At 39.1% G+C, this 16,915-nt stretch overlaps 1 protein-coding gene across 1 annotated transcript in view; it reads right to left on the bottom strand.

Moving 5' to 3' along the window:
* The window catches only part of TEX15 (testis expressed 15, meiosis and synapsis associated), an 80,257-nt gene extending 66,509 nt beyond the window's left edge, over positions 1 to 13,748 (bottom strand). The window contains exons 1-2 of the mRNA XM_008541675.2: positions 13,209 to 13,748; positions 2,186 to 2,255 (exon numbers count right to left, since the gene is read on the bottom strand). The gene's annotated coding sequence lies outside the window, so the exon portion shown is untranslated. The remainder of the gene's footprint in view (positions 1 to 2,185; positions 2,256 to 13,208) is intronic.
* Positions 13,749 to 16,915: the final 3,167 nt, after the last annotated feature.

Raw genomic sequence — 16,915 nt, 5'->3', positions numbered from 1 at the left:
CATGTCAACACTTTGTGAACACATACGTTTCAAGAAAGCTTAATTTGATTGCAGTGACTTAGCAAGTTCTATCCTTAATTCTCTCTCAAGTTCTTCTTTAACTTGGATTTGGCTCTAGGTAACCCGGAGCGTAGGAGGAGAGAGGGACATCTGGAATGCCTAAATGCAGAATGATAATCAGGAAGTTTTCTTTTTCAAAAACTGCCCCTCAGTCATACACAGAAGGTAGAAGTTATTAAATAAAAAATGTTTTTAGATCATCTCCATCCTCTTCATATAAAATTAAGAGAAAACAAAATAGCAAATGAGGCTCAAGAGTAGTTTTATCATGCTTTTAATCTTATTTAAAATGTCCATTAGGACTATCTAATCATTTCTTTTCAGCTCCTCCTGTTTAGTTTGCCACTGCCAAATCTCAGAATCTTTAGAAAGAGCACCATGTGGAGATTATCAAATCCTTTTGGAGAAGACGGGCCATCTGTTGAGCCCTAGTTCCCTGGAGGTATTACTGTGCGTCAGAGACAAGGGCTTCTAACAACTGCATAGTAACTCCAAGAGCTACATGGACTCACTACCAAGAAATAACAAGGATGATTACAAAAAAAAAAAAAGCCAACACAACCCCCAAGAGAACAGCTCTGCTCTGCTGATACTTGTCTTACTTAGGTTTAAAGGCTTTAGACAAGCAGAACCTGTGTGCTTCTGAAAATCAGTGCCCGTATCAATCACTTCCCTGGAAAGACACGCTATATCAAGACAATATCACACCTTAGAATGTGCTGTACCTCTGAATTCCTAGAAATCTACGGTAAAACTGTACGGACTTGAACTTTGTGGGAAGAATAAAACCTTAATACCGTGGGGTGAATGTAGTAAATATATTACAGAATGTTACCAAATAAAAATCTGAGAGTTACCAAATAAAATCTCAGACGTGTTTTGAAGACTTTACTAAGATTGAAAAAGCAATTTTTTTCCCAAATGCCAAAAACCCTAGAACTGATCATACTGACCAGTTAAAACATGGGGGAAGGAGGGGAAATATCTAAATTCTCTGGCCTGGTTACAAGGAGCTGAGGGTGACCTGGCTAGAGAACGCATACTCCTGCGACTGAACAATCCAACTTCTCACTGTCATCCTAAATTGTCTTCAGGAAATTGGCTTGAAAACACTTTTTTAAAAAGTATTTATGATACAGGAGAGAACGGACTCTACAAATCAGCAGACATGGGTTCCCACTGTTCTGATTCTGCCACTTGCTAAACGTCTGCTCCTAAGCTTTACTCTTCTCACCTGCATTTCAGTCCGGCTTAAAACTGTATGCTGAACTGTACAATATTTTGCCCCCTCCTAGACCTATCCTCTTTCCACCACTTCTAGGCTTTATTTAAGTTTTCTCTGTGGCTCCACATACAGGCATATGTAAGAAATTATACACCGTATGCTGGCTGATGCCATAAAAGTTTGATAGCTTCCTAAGTTAAACAGCTCTGATCCCTTTCCTAACTTTTAAACAACCTAGAAAATTCACGGCCTGGAGTACTTCTGTCTATGACTACGGCGCTTTTGTTTTTTAAATGTCAACAGCTGGTCCAATTTCCATCCTCTGAGATGTTTTGCTTTTAGAACCAACCAACTATCATTTAAAATCCATCTGATTAATATATTGGTGACCAAATGTGGCAATACTACTTTTGATTAAAAATGTAAAACCAAAAAAAATCTGGTGATAAAAAATAAATTTTTTATCCTACTTATGTACTGGTTCAAAGGGCAATTCCAAATCTTGAATACCACAAATGTTCTAAGCAATTTTTGCATATTGGCCTGACATTCCAATTTAGTTATTCAAAGATTCAATACTTATGCTAAATTAAGGTCAGTTTTGTATGGGCCAATCTTCCTCACTGGACCATAATTTACCCATTTTCTGTCTCCAGCACCAACCATAGTTCCTTACAAAATAAGTATCTAATAAATAATTACTGTGAAGGATAAATACGTGTGTACTTTAAAAGTATTCCAGTGTGTGAAAAAATACACATGTTCTTCATGTATCTTTTTTATTGCCAAATTATTAAGTCAATTGTAAAGTAGAAGAGTTTACCCAAAGTGGGTTGAAAAAAACATCAATACAGTATTGTAAGTAATAGCAGTAGTAAAGCCATTATTTGAAATACTTACCACTCTTCAATGGAATCTATCATCATATGGTTATGATCAGGACTCAATCCATAGATGAAAAATAGCAACTCTACAAAAAAAAGGCAGAAATATGTAGAGAATCATGGTCAGAAGCTCCCCCAGAATAATCTTTCTAGTCCTCTCCATTGTTTTGTTCTCCTTATTTCTGCTTTCCTTTCACTCCTGTTTCATTTCGAGGGGAGGGGGGCGTCTGTTTTCTGCATGTCTCAGTGCCTTCTCTCTCACACCTTTGCGTTCTTTTCTCCTTTCTCACTCTTTTCTCATTAAGTCTTTGCTTTCTTTTCCCTTCAGTGCATTCTCATCTGCTGAATACAATCAGCCTACCACTTTTATGCAGCCATCCAGTAGAGAAAATGACATTGTGACATAGCAAATGAGCTTGCTCCTGGATTTTTATATAGAGCAAAAAATACTAAACACTAAGTAGTAACACTGCTAGTTTTATGCCAAAATTCTAATTAACAGTCATTGTAAATGGTTACAATACATTCTACGCACTGTGCAGGTACTTTATACACAGCATCCCAGTTAATCCTCACTGATTGGTAGTATTACTCCCATTTTTTCAGGTGAGAAAACAGAGACTCAGAAAGTTTAGGAAACTTGCCTAGGGTTATCCAACTGCAAAGTTGATTTTCAAGTCCAGGCTTGATGTCTGGATTCTAAATCACTACACTATCCCAACCAGTTCTTAAGTTTTCTTTCTAGAAGCATTTAAACCTTAACTCTGATTGTATGCACCATGGAAACAATAAAGTACTATAATTAGTCCAAATCCTAATGACCTGTTATAATTAGCTTCAGGTTTATGTCTTGATTTCAGGAACACACTACTTATGCCTTGACTTCAGACTACTACTACTGATAACATGGTAATATCTACATGGTACTAATCCATATATTAAAATGCTACACATTCTTTAGAAAAAGGTATTTTTCATTAGCGAAACATCCACTAAAATTTGGGACTGATTGCAAATTCTAATTTTTTCTTTTCTCCAAGCTAAACATTCAAGAAAATAAAAAAGCTATTTAAAACAGACACTGTAGATCCATTTTTGAAAAGAAAATATCATTACTACACATTTTAACGCTCAATGTATAAATAAAAGAACATCTTATCTTTTGCTTATTTATTGTTTTGACTATGTTTTACTGAGGTGCTTTAATGAAGTGTCATTGCCCAAGAGACTCAAAGAAATAAAAGTAGAGAATATAAAGAAACAACCAGGAGTAGGTATAGTCACACAGTATCAGGGTAATAAGGATGAGAGACTAGCACATAAAAATGAAATGCCAAATAATTTGCACACTAGAAATTCTGAGCAATTTGATAGTGAAGGTCTATTCCAACCCAAATTCCCATGATGTGAGCTGGCATTCACATAAGAATATCAATAATGGCATCAAATATTTAGTAATAACTATATGGGTAATATGTACCTCTGGAAATTGATTAGTGGCCTTTGCATGTCCACTATAATTATAGTAAGTTAAAGGATAATTTATAAGTCAGTGTATTAATAAGACTCTCAAGCAAATGTGTAAATTAACACAACTGGCATGTATAAAAAACAAATATGTATGAGGATATAAAAGTTACCAATTGCCTTTTAATTTGATCATGAAAGTTGCTCAAAGAAGCACGTTAAGGCAAAGACACTTACAAAGAGCTGTTTCAGACTTTCTGTAATGGCAAAACAGTGGTTAAAAATAACCCCTCGAAATAGGAAAAAAAAATTGGCTATAGTGTCACTGAAATTACAGAGCAACACCAACCACAGGTTTTAACAAAGAAGGTACTGATTTGGTAAGTCTTTCCACAAATTCATGGGAGACATTCCATTAAAAGAAAAACTGGGGCCAGCCCCGTGGTATAGTGGTTAAGTTTGGAGCACTCTGCTTTGGTGGCCCAGGTTTGCAGGTTTAGATTCTGGACCTACACCACTTCTCAGCCATCATGTGTCAGGCAACCCACATACAAAATAGAGGAAGACTGGCACGGATGTTAGCTCAGGGCAAATCTTCCTCAGCAAAAAGAAACAAAAAAACCTAAAACCGTCTTCAAGACTTTTCTTCTCCACTAGAACCTATCTAGTACAGTAACACTAAATTTAATTCACAGAGGGCTCTGTGTGTTTATATGGATATGGGGGAAACTATTCAACTAAAGTTTCTATTAAATGTAAGAATTCTGTATTCATTGAGATACTTCAGATTTCCTTCTTCACAACTACCCGTTTAGCAAGAAGAAAAAAGGCTTATAAAAGAGTTGGAGGAAAAAAAGCCTCAGTTTCACCTCATTTTAACATGTTTCAGCAAATGCTAAGAATGTGTTATGTAAGAATCCAAGTGACAAGGAGTTAAGTCTACAAAAAGTGTTTCATTGTGAGAAAAAATTCAAAAGAAAAGCCAACTTTCTCATTTTTTATGAACTTCAATTTGAGGACAGAAAATAGAGAAACAAATAAGATATAGAAGCAACGTATGTTTGGGTACAAAATTATAGTGTAAAATTAAGTAAGCTTGTTATGAATATGTCAAATTAACTCATTAAATGGAGCACAGGGTGCTGGATGGTGAGCCAAGCTTCAACCAGACACAAAAGGAAATGAAATAGAGAAGTTCATTATTCACAGGTCCTGAAGGAAGTACTTGACACATCTCAAGGGACAACATAGGCAGGTCAAGGCAGAGCGCAGGGAGAGGCAGGACCTGGGGCACATACCCCTATTACGGTCTGTGAGTGGAGTGCTTTGGGGTTCCTGGGCTAAGGCTGGACTGGTCAACTCAAACCAAGAGAGCAGGGTTTTGGTAAGCCACAGGGAGTCTTATCTAAGGGTTGCAAAAAGGGAAGGCAATGGGAGGAGGGGAATCTTTTGATCATAAGGGCCATGAGGGAAGACGTATCAGAAACTTCCATTTGCTTGTGACTGACAGCTACTATGTAGGGCATGCACTTGCATGAGGGGGCTACTGTCAGTTTAAGGTCACTGCAGGCTGCGTGGACAAACAGAACACATGCCGAGGCAGCAACACCATGGAGTAGCTTAGCTAAACTCTCAACAAACCCTGAGGTGAAAAGCAGCAGAGAAATGAAATTACCGGTGTGGCAAGATTTGGATGAAGAATCTGTTCCACTCAAATTATTTAGGTAGGTGAGTTTTGAGTCAGTTTTTAAAGAAGTGTAGGGAAAAAAGTCTTATGCTGAAGAAGATCTTAACAGATACCTCTGAAAAAAAAATTCAGTTAGGTTGGCTATCCAGGTGTATACTATACTTTCCATTTACAGATCACTGGCTCCGTAAGCACCAGGAGCTAACATTCACATTCATGAAATTACCTGTATTTCTGGTCTTAGTGAACTAAGGGCAGTGGTTCTCAAACTGTGGTCCCTAGACCAGCAGCATCAGTATCACCTGGAAACTTTGCAATGCAAATCTTCTGGCCCCATGCGAGACCCACCACATCAGAAACTCTAGGAGTTAAGCCCAGCAATCTATGTCTGCCAAGTTCTCCAGGTGATTCTGATGTAGGCTACATTTGAGAGCTACTGGTAGATAATTCTGAGGAAAGCATACAATCAGCTACATAGGAACTATGTCTTTTTTGTCTCTTTCTTCTTTCTTATTTTTAGTATCAGCAATCTCCTTTAACCAATATCACTATTAGGAGAAAGAAATGTTCTTAACTGGGAACCTCACTTTCAGGCTTAATGCTCCTGCAAAGGAAGAATCCACAAGAAATAAAAAAGAGAACGTTGTTTTGCTTTTTGGGGGTGGGAAGAATTCATTTAATAAGTATTTATCAAGCAGTTACCTTATTCCAGGTACTCAGCAAGAAGAGAGGGAAATAGAATTCTGAAGGCCACCAACAATTTTACTTTGTGTAACGTTCAATGTAATACTAATAATGCAGGTTGTCTTTTCCTGGTGTATACACGGGCAGTGATACCCACATGAGCAATAAGGTATTTACGCTGAAGCAGTGCACTAGCAAAACACCATGGTTCATTCTTGATGTTCTAGGATTAGTGGTTCTCAAACTTGAACATATATCAGAATCACCTAGAGGGCTTATTGAAACACAGATTACTGGGTCCCACCTCCAGAGTTTCCAATTCAATATGTCTTAGCTGAGGCCCAAGAATTTTTATTTCTATTAAATTTCCAGGTGATGCTGATGGTCCAGAGACCACATTTTGAAAAGCACCAATCTAGATGATCAGGCACAGTAAGAATTACCAGCACATTTTCAAGGCTTATTCATCTATATTTATTGCTGAGATTTAGTCTGTTGCCCTCAGGGCAAAGAGAATAGGCAAAAGAGCGATTATCTTTTAAACTATATGGTTTAACTATTTTATCACAAGACCCATGTTCAGTTGTCTATGGTGGATCAACCAAGCCCCAATTTAAGGAGTTTCCTAAACTAGAAGCAAAAACTAGTACTCAAAGATTTCTATTACTCTGTGGTGACTCAGAAGTCCTACTTTTGTTTTAATGTCCTGTACTGTATGGATGGATTTCTCTACAAGTCTGAGGCAGGCTCTCACTCCAAACCCAAGGAGGATCCTGTTTCTTTCTAATTATACACAGTCAAATGAGAGTAAAAACTAATTTATACACTTTAAAGACTATCCCAAGAGTCTAGGCTATGGGAAAGAGTACTTCCAGTCCAGCTGCTTTTCAGCAGGGGAATAAAGTTAAGGGTTCCTCAAGGGTTACGACTCTCCGGGCTTCTTTCCCTTTGGAGTCTAGGAACTTTGGTAAAAACAGATCAGGTTCCACAAAGAGGTCAAGGTCATCCTGGCTTTAGAGAAACGTGAGAAAACAGCTCAACTCTTCACTAACTCAATCCTCCAGTCCTAGTCCTTCCTTCAACCTTCTCAAATGACCAGATTCACACTGGCTTGACCGAAACGGAACCACACCACCAGGGAGTAAACTAGCAAAGGATAACGTGCAACCCATTCCACAGCAAGAAAAATAACCTGGATTACCTACCCTTCTTCTACCAACCCTGCTTCATAACATTTATAGATGAACACAATGAGAGGATAACGCTTACTACTAGTGAGTGCCAGTATTAGATATAAAGACTGCTTTCCTCTAAATTATCCTACTGAAAACACAGTGAAAAGCAAATGAAAACAGCAATAAAGCCATCATTTTGCCAGCTTAAAGCCACTTCTTGTCCTCCCAAGGCAGATAGAGAGATGACTGCCTGGCCAAAGTCCTAGAAATTAGATGTGTTGCTAGACGGATGTAACATATGGAAGTAAATTGTGCTACCAGGCTGTGAAAGACAAGGAACAGATAAATCAATCAATATAACCTCAAACTGAGTGCACTCTCTGCTCAGCAGATGGAAATTACATGCAAAACGAGTTATGGAATTATTATAAAAACACAGGGATAAGATTAATAGCTAATCTATTATGGCTAAGAGACTTTTTAAAAGACATTAGGGAAATACAAAGGAGTAATCAGATGATTAAAGATAATGACACAATTTTCAAGGGAATTTAAAACATAAAACTTGGGGGAAAAAGAATAATAAGAGCACCTTATGTAATCTTTGTAGAAAACTTATCGGTTACTTTACCCAACAACAAAGTAATCTCTAAAACTGGCCATATTTAAAAATCCCCACAGTGCATGTTTATTAATATAGGAAAAATAACTATACAAGTAATGCACGAAGCACTGCTTGATAAATTTCTAAGACTGAGGCAACACTGAATCAGCTTCTCCTCCTGCACTGCATTGTTTTCTAGTTAAAAGCCAAAGGTCCTCCTCAGACTGCCCTTCAACATCCATGAACTGTGCATTGAATCATGCTTGCTATACAAAGCGTTCCTCTCATTTTAACATATTAAGCTATCTTTCTGTGTTGGTCCAAAGAAGTCAAAAGCAATTTCATTTTCTAGACATCTTGGTATGGAAAATACAGCCACCAACCATTATTCACCTATTACGGTCTGCCGAACCTAAAAGTAAGAAATGTATGGCTGAGGCTAGAATAATAAAGAGAAGAATTTTTAAGATAACTATTTAATATTGTATCATGTATATGTATAATGGAGTCATGCCCAGAAACACTAATACACAATTATAATTCCTAAATAAATTTATCTAATTATACACTCTTCTCAAGAAAGAGGCAGAATGTTCATTTAAAAATTAACTTTTCCGTATTTAAATTTAGATTTGAGGGTAGCAACTGGCAATCATGCAATCTTCTTTCACATCAGCAATAAACTAGTAATGTGCATCCTTACTAATGTTCCTTTCAGGCATGGATTTTAATATAATTTGTCTATTTCTAACATCACATCCATTTTAAGACTGTACCTAACTTTAATAACAAGCTTCTCAAAAATCCTGTAGAAGCAGTTTAGGCATGCAATGTCTAAAGTGCTGGAAATAAACCTGGCAGGGATTATTACATCAAGTAGACAGACTGGAGACTTAAAGCACTTCAAAGAACACTGTAGGCAAAGATTGAATGTTGTCGAGTCCCCAGAAGAAAAGTAACTAGAACACCGGTCACAGCACCTCAGGCAGAGAAATGAATCTGGATCATTTTTCTTGACTTTCGTGATGCTCTTCTTCTGTTAAACTAAACATTTTAGTCTCACTTTTGGAGAGTCCACAAATATAAGGTGACCAAAACAGAATAATTTGCCATCAGCTTTTTTCCAGACTCAGCAAACTGCGCAGCAAATAACTTTCCTTTAAAAAAATTTAGCCTAATAAGTTCAGATAGTTTTTTAAAGAAATTATTTGACTTATTTAAGCCATAGGTTAGAGACAAACGTTTTTAGTGGCACTTTGGTAAAGCCAGATGACCTGGGTCCAAATCCTGTTGTTCCCCCTTACTAACTGTGCAACTTTGGACCAGTTACCCAATTTCTCTGCGCCTCAGTTTCTTAAAATATGAAAATGGAAAATCAAATATCTACTTAGTAAGTTAATCCAGTTAATCAACATTCTCCTGCTGTATTAAGTGAATTAATATACACGCAACACAAACAACAATGATCGATTTATAGTAAAGTGCTATGTAACTGCCGGCTATTATTATTAGTGCATGTTTAATCACCTAAGGAAGTTATTTTTTAATCCTTATAGTTTAATATTAATCATCTAACACTCCTTCATTCTTTTTCAAATAGTTCATACTATGTATTTACTGACCGGTGAAGCCTTCAGAGAGAACAAGTATGTATAAAGTGCTTGTATTTGTATGGACTAAATACCTCAGATAGGAAGGCACAAAATAAATTTGGGAAAACTAAAATACGAGGTTTAATAGATTGAAATGGGCTTGGAAGACACAAAGGAAAGAAAAAGAAACACAAAACTACAAAAGAAAAACATAAAAATTGGGTTTTCTAAAGCGAGGAAAAGATGCATTTGTGAAACTTTTCTGTAAAATTTGTTCTTTTGCTGTTTGCTGAAATTGCTTCCTATTCCTTGTCTAAATACGATGTCACACACCACACAGAATGTAAGGGATGTATAACCCTTAAATAAGACGATCATTCCCAGCTCAAAGGGCTTAGAGACTTGACTGACCACCACTACGATACGTAATTCTACTAGCAAAAATTCTGTTGATCTTACAAAAACTTTGACCCTCTTGGATTTGCTCTATTATACTAATGGCACAAAACTGTGGTAATATTTTCATCTAGTTCTATGAGGAAATATTTGTTCACATCTCCCTTTACAGATGATGATTCATTTTTTGCTCATAGTTTCTGCTAAGATCCGGCATTAAAATACCTGCATGAGCTTGAAATGTCTCTCTAAACAAGGCTTCGCTCGTAAGCCACAGAGCATGAAACACTGTCCTATCAAAGCACGTCACCACAAGGTGCAGTAAATGTGGACTGATGGAAGCAGCAAAGGACTGGCAGTCAGAAACCTAGGTGTGAGTTCTAATTCCGCTACTATCTAGCTGTTTCAGCTTATAAAAAGGAAAATGTCTTTCTCTAGAAACAAGCTCTCTCCAGTTTACTGCTGCTAAATTTGTTTTGGGGGAAGAGGGTCTCACACCCTTTAGTGAGTCTGATGAAGCCATATATCTTTTCCTCAATAAAAATTAAGACAACCCACACATTTTTTGCAAACAATCAGGGGCTTCAAGTAATCGCTGAAGTCCATGTATCCCAAGTTAAGAACCTCTGTACGAGATTACTACAATGGGTCCTGCTGATTTAACATAAAAAACGCCATTTACTCACTCTTTCTCTTGTTCTCTCTCACACAGATACGCTTCACAGTCTTGCTCTTCAATCTGTAAATATACCACTGCTGACAAGCTCATGCTTATAAAAGTGTAAAAGAAAGAAAATTTTATCTTCACTGGTAAAAGGAAAGTATTTTCCCCCTTAGGCATGTGCACTAGCCAGGAGGTTTTAGATGTGTATCCCGACAAGCTAGATATCCAAATTCGTGATTTTCTCTATTGCATTATTGTCCTCAAAATCCTCAAGTTGAGTTACAGTGGGTTAAACCTCTCAGAGAAATCTAAAAATCAAAGTATTTCTTGTATCGTTTATCTAGGGTCTAATAAAATAAGCACTATCACAGCTACCCCAAATGAAGACTAGGTTCTGATAAGGATTTAATTGTCCACATATACTCACAGCCACACTGGGGAAAGCAGGAGTTGCATCTTTGCCAAAGTCTCAGCTGTTGTAATTAAGACAGACCCTTAGGAGCAGCTATCATTAGTTTCAAAGAGCAGTAATTACAAAGACTTTGCATTATGTGGATTATACATTCCAAGGATATAGAGTTGCTACCAGACTTCAGGGACTATCTTAATAAGCAAAGTTGCTCATTAAGGCAATCATCAAATTTACTCTATACATGAGTTTAAAATTTTCTGAACTTTGCTCAGTTTATTACCCAGCTTCACCTCACCTTGTAAAATATCGCTATCTCTGAAAAGTTAATTTCTGACAATCTTAGTCTACTAGACTAACTTTTATAAAACTGAAATTACTACAAAGCAAAAATAAATCACCTTATAATATCACTTATAAATCCATCAAATCAACGAATAAAATACTGGTGTTCTGGAAATATTTGTTCAAATGAGCAAAAAAAAAGTTCCTTTTCAAAAATAAGGATAAGTAACAAAATATGAATAGAAAAAAGATAAGTTTTAGAGGAAAACTAATCCCAACTGTGCAACACATGCAGGGTTTGCAGAGTTAATCAGATTCTATCACATCTAACAGGATGACATGCAGGCACTTCAAATTCCCTAAATCACCCTTCATGAAAGCAAAAATATTTTGAAATAAATGAGAGAGGAAAGAGAAACACAGCAAAAGAAGACCAAAGCAATACATTTACCAAACATCATAATTGCCGATTTTCTAAAATTAATCTTTGGATATTGTAGAATGGTGATGGTTTTCCCTAATTTAAAAATTTTGCAATCAAGGTACATTATGTCATCCTTCATTATAATAAAACATAACTTTATAGTTTGAAGGGGACCAAGTACAGTCGTTGGTAAACTGAGAGGAAGTGATGATCCTCAGGTCACTTGCAATTGAGTAAAGGTACTACAATATTTTATTAATAAAAGTACTATTATTTTACTGGTTGTATAAAACATTCTTTAAATTGAGAGGCAATTGACATAGAGCATCAAATTACTTTCAGGCAAACAACGCAATGATTCCATATGCATATAGTGGGAAATGAAAAAACATTTTTAATGTATTAAACTACAAAATATGGCTGAAATATATACTAAATTTGAAATTATCACTAGCCACTAGAGTTAAAATTTCAGAAAATGTAAATAAAAGTTAGTTTTCCTATTGGTCAACAACTGACCTCTACAGATAATTCATTATTTTTCCCTAGTGATATGAATTTTCCAACAAACTTTTAAAAAGAAAAGGTGCATGGGTTTTCAAGACGCTCAGGCATTGTCTCCAAAATTCTGACATCTTTATGATTAAGTAACGTTCAGATTTTTAAAGATCTGACCAATAAGGTAAAGACAGACTTTTCTTTTAATTAGAGGCTTTTAAGAAGTGAGAAGGAAATAGCATTGAAAATCTCTCTAAATACTCATTTCACTCCTCCAGTCCCCTTGGCCTCACCTCAAAAGTTAAAATATATTCTCCTTTCCAATCAGCAAAGATATATTCTGAATGAAGCCTAAAACCTTTTTAGAACGTTTAATAAATAAAATTACTTTCTAAATGTGAACTCGGTGACACTTTTCTTAAAGCTTGTACCATTTTTACTCTGTCTACACATACACACAACACACAATTAGCAAAAAGGAAATTAAAAAACGTAAGCAAATTATAATTTTGTGTCCCTTTGACTTTATACTCTGAAATAGTCCCATATTCACCTGTCACTCCAAAAAGCAAACAACGCACTTACGGTGTTGGCATGCTTCACGTTGCACGTGGAGCCCACAATTTTTAAAACTTGAGGGGAACTGTTATCTTTTAAAACCTTGGAGTTACCAATCACCCTCGACCTTTCCACTTTCTGTATTATCATTACTAAATAGTTTCTTCCACTCAGCCACCACGGCGGCCACGTATCTCAAGCGGAATAGTCTATAAATAAATGGAATAAACTCAACCACAAGCGTGGAAAGGATGGAAACTGCCTTCAAAGATCTGAGCGGGGACGGACGTAGGAAGCGGCTCATATTAAACTACCTGACGCTCGGGGACTTTTTCTGCACCTACATCACTGTAGGACCCGCAAAGTTTCAAGATGTTCAAAGAGCTGAATCCAGCAGTCAGGAATCACCAAGGCGAAGCAGCCTCGCAAAACCTCCACCCAGCCTTACAACGGCCGGAGCGCACGGACACGCGGCGGCCGCACCTCTGCGCGCAAGTCCGCCCGCCCCGTTGGCCGTCGGAGGACACTCACCTCGGGTACCCCTCGCCGGAGCCCGAGCGCCCTCCACGCCCCGCTCCCGAGCCGCCCTCGCCTACCCGAGCGCCGCCGACTCCACCGGCTCCTGCAGCGAGACGGCGGGCGGGCGGCCGGCGCCGGCGGGCATCGTCCGAGCGCAGGCTCCGCTCGGCGGCCACGCGGCGCGCGGACGGCCTGGGTGGCCCGGGGAGGTCAGCGCCTCGCGGCGTCGCGGGAGCGGCCGTCACCCGGGCGGCGTTCCTGGCCTCCACGCTCTAGAGCCGCGGGTCGTGCGTGAGCCCGAAGTGGCGCCCCGACGAAGCCACGCCTACCCCCGGGAGACCGCACCCGGGGGTCCCGGAACCAACGCGAATCGAACGCTCGACGCGCCCGCTCGGGGCAGCGGCCACGGAGGATTCGGATGCTCCCTTGTGCGTTCGGGCCGCTGAGAACTGAGGGTTAGGGGAGGGGCGGTCACACGTCCAAACTGGAAGGCTGCCCCTCCCGGTGTCTCGATGTCCCCGGCTCCTAACGGAGGCAGCAGGCTACCTCAGTGGCTCCTGGCACGGGGTGGGGGGGATGAGGAGCATTAGCTCATCTGAGAAAAGCCAGCATTTCACGTCCTGTCGGGGCGCCAGGCCCCTCGGAGGCTCACCTTGGGGCCCACGTTAAAAATCCCTGAAACTTCATGATAATTAACATTCTTTCCCTCTTTAATTCCCCGAGAACCCCGCCAGCTTCTAAACCGCCTCCCCTCATCCGCTACATTCCCCATAAACCTTGAGCCGCCTTCTTTACCCAGTCAGCTCCTCAGAAGGTAAGTCTTCACGGGAGAAGCAGCCTCTCCCACAGGTCCCCCAAGAAACTTCACGAACAAAGCTGCGATCCCGATGCACGTGCACTTGCGGAGGCTTCTGAGCCAGGAAGACGTCGCGTCTGCGCCTGCGCAATGGGCGGAGCAAGAGGCCCTCCGGGGGACGCCGGGAGCGACGCCGATTCGGGGCTGGGTAGGAGGACTGCGTAGAGGGGTTCCGCTTCCTAAAGTCGAATGTGTGTTCAGTTCGTAGTACGTTTACACATAGTAGGCCCTCAACAAACATTTGTTCAATGACTAAATAAATGGCATGTACGTGCTACCGGCTTCTTTTTGACTCAGATGGAGGTCTGGGTTCTTTTCCCTAAACTGAACGGAGTGGGCCTTGCTTAAGAAAGCCTCCAGGCATCCTCAGTTCTTATGAAGGGGCTATTCTGGGACATTTTCAATGACTTTATAATTCGATTTAAAACGTTTTGAAAGGGGCCCGGCTGATGGTGTAGCAGTTAAATTCGCACACCCCATTTAGGCAGCCCTGGGTTTGCTGTTCTGATCAAGCCATGCTGTGGCGGCATCCCGTAAACAAACAGAGGAAGATCGGCGCGGATTTAGCTCAGGAATGATCTTCCTCAAGCAAAAAGAGGAGGATTGGCATGGATGATAGCTCAAAAGTTTTGAAATGACTTTATATGTTCTGCAGCGAGTGGCCAGCTGTCTTAGCTAAGGCTTGAGCTTGGCGGTGGCAAAAACATCACAATAAGTTTTGGGGATCTAAAATATCAAGACTTTTAAGACTCCTTGCATTCAGAAAATTAATTCTTTATAGCATGGCGTATGATTCAAGGGCTATGTAGATCATAGCATCCAGGTTCTTCACTCTGGTCACTTAGATTTAATTTCAGGATTGCAGGCCTGAAGCATCCTTCACTATTTATGGGTAAAAATACTGGTACAGGGAACCCAAATGATGCACTGTTCCATTTCCCAGTAATCATTTATTATAAGGCAAATTTTAAATGTATTTTATAGTTTGAAAGCAGCATGGCTTGAGATACTTTTTGTGTATGTGTGAGGAAGATTGGGCCTGAGCTAACGTCTGTGCCAATCTCCCTTAATTTTATGTAGGATGCCATCACAGTGTGGCTTGAGGAGCAGTGCTAGGTTGGCACCTGGGATCTGAACCTGCGAATCCCAGACCACCACAGAAGCTGGGCTCATGAACGTAACCACTATGCCACCAGGCTGGCCCTTGAGATAGATACTTTTAAAAAGTTCACTCCACAGCAAGGTTTTTATTTGTCGGTTCGTTTGTTTTAACTTGGATTGAAATGTTAAATGTTAAATTATGTATGCTGTAATGAATACTGTCATAGAAAAAAATTGTTAATTGCAAAGCCCTTAGTCTGCAGAAAATGGGTCCATCAATTACCAGGCAAAATTAAACTTGGTTCTTCCTTAAACTTTTAATTTAATTTAATTTATTATTTTTTTTGAAGAAGAAGATCAGCCCCGAGCTAGCATCTGCTTCCAGTCTTCCTCTTTTTGCTGAGGAAGACTGGCCCTGAGCTCACATCCGTGCCCATCTTTCTCTACTTTATATGTGGTATGCCTACCACAGCATGGCTTGCCAAGTGGTGCCATGTCCGCACCCAGGATCCAAATCGGTGAACTCTGGGCCACCGAAGCGGAACGTGTGCACTTAATGTCTGCACCACTGGGCTGGCGCCTTCCTTAAACTTTTAAATCCACTCTATAAATCTTATTTCATTTAAAAATGTAGTAAGTTATAATAATTACTTTAAAGGGCATTTGCTAAACATTTGGTCCCATTTATAAACTTGGATAATTGAACTTATTTTTTGAATTGCACTTGCAAATTTAACATATTCAGTGTTCTTTGGCTATGTACTAATTGTCTGACAAATTTTCCCAAGTATTAAATAATTTTTATAATGCCAAAAAAATTAAACTTATAAGTATGGTGAATCTTATAATCTTTTAAGTGTTCTGACACTGTAAGCTTAAGACATTTAAGATAAATATGTATATAAAGAGATTTATTATAAGGAATTGGTTCATGCGATTATAGAGCCCGACACATCTCAAGATCTGCAGTCTACAAGCTGGAGATTCAGGAGCCAATGGTGTAGTTCTGGTTCCAAAGGTGGCAGGCTCAAGACCCAAGAAGAGTCAACGTTTCAGTTCTAGTCTGAAGACAGGAAAAGACCCATGTCTGAGCTCAAGGTAGTCAGGCAAGAGAAGTTCCTTCTTACTCAGGTTTTTAGTTCTATTTAGGTCTACATTTGTGTAGATGAGGCCCACTCCTGTTAGGAAGGCCAATCGGCGTTCCTCAGTCTACTGATGCAAATGTTAATCTCATCCGGAAACATCCTCACAGACGGATCCAGAATGTTTGACCAAATGTCTGCACACCCGAGGCCCAGTCAAGTTGACACATGAAATTAATCATCACAACTCTACTCTTTGTCAACTTGACACCCATACTTATCTCCATAAATCATGCTTAATTCCCAAATAAAGACAATAGTGAGGTCATAATTCCACTTAAGATGATACAACTATCCTGCGTACATCTGAAAATGCACTAATCCCTTCCCCAGGAAAGGAAGTAAAGTCCTTGAGGGATATTTACTCTTCTCCTGATATCCTGTAGCTTAAATAATACTATGTAAAATTTAAAAAACTTTAATACTATGATAGAAAGTCAGTGTATCTTATGTTACATGATAAAGCAACAAAGGAGGGATGAAAGCAAAGATATTTGCTTATTATGTATTAATATATATACATATATGCACATATGAGACATTCATAAAAAATAAAGAGAAAATACTCCCAACAATTATAATTCTTGTTTCTGTAACTGGCCACATGGTCATAGCTGGTATTTATAATTATCTTCTTCAACTACCCACTCGGTATTCCCTTTGCCTTCAGCAAGCACCTCAGCGG

Source organism: Equus przewalskii, chromosome 28 (assembly GCF_037783145.1).
Source record: "Equus przewalskii isolate Varuska chromosome 28, EquPr2, whole genome shotgun sequence".
Lineage (NCBI taxonomy): Eukaryota > Metazoa > Chordata > Mammalia > Perissodactyla > Equidae > Equus > Equus przewalskii.
This window is presented reverse-complemented; position numbering and strand designations above follow the sequence as displayed.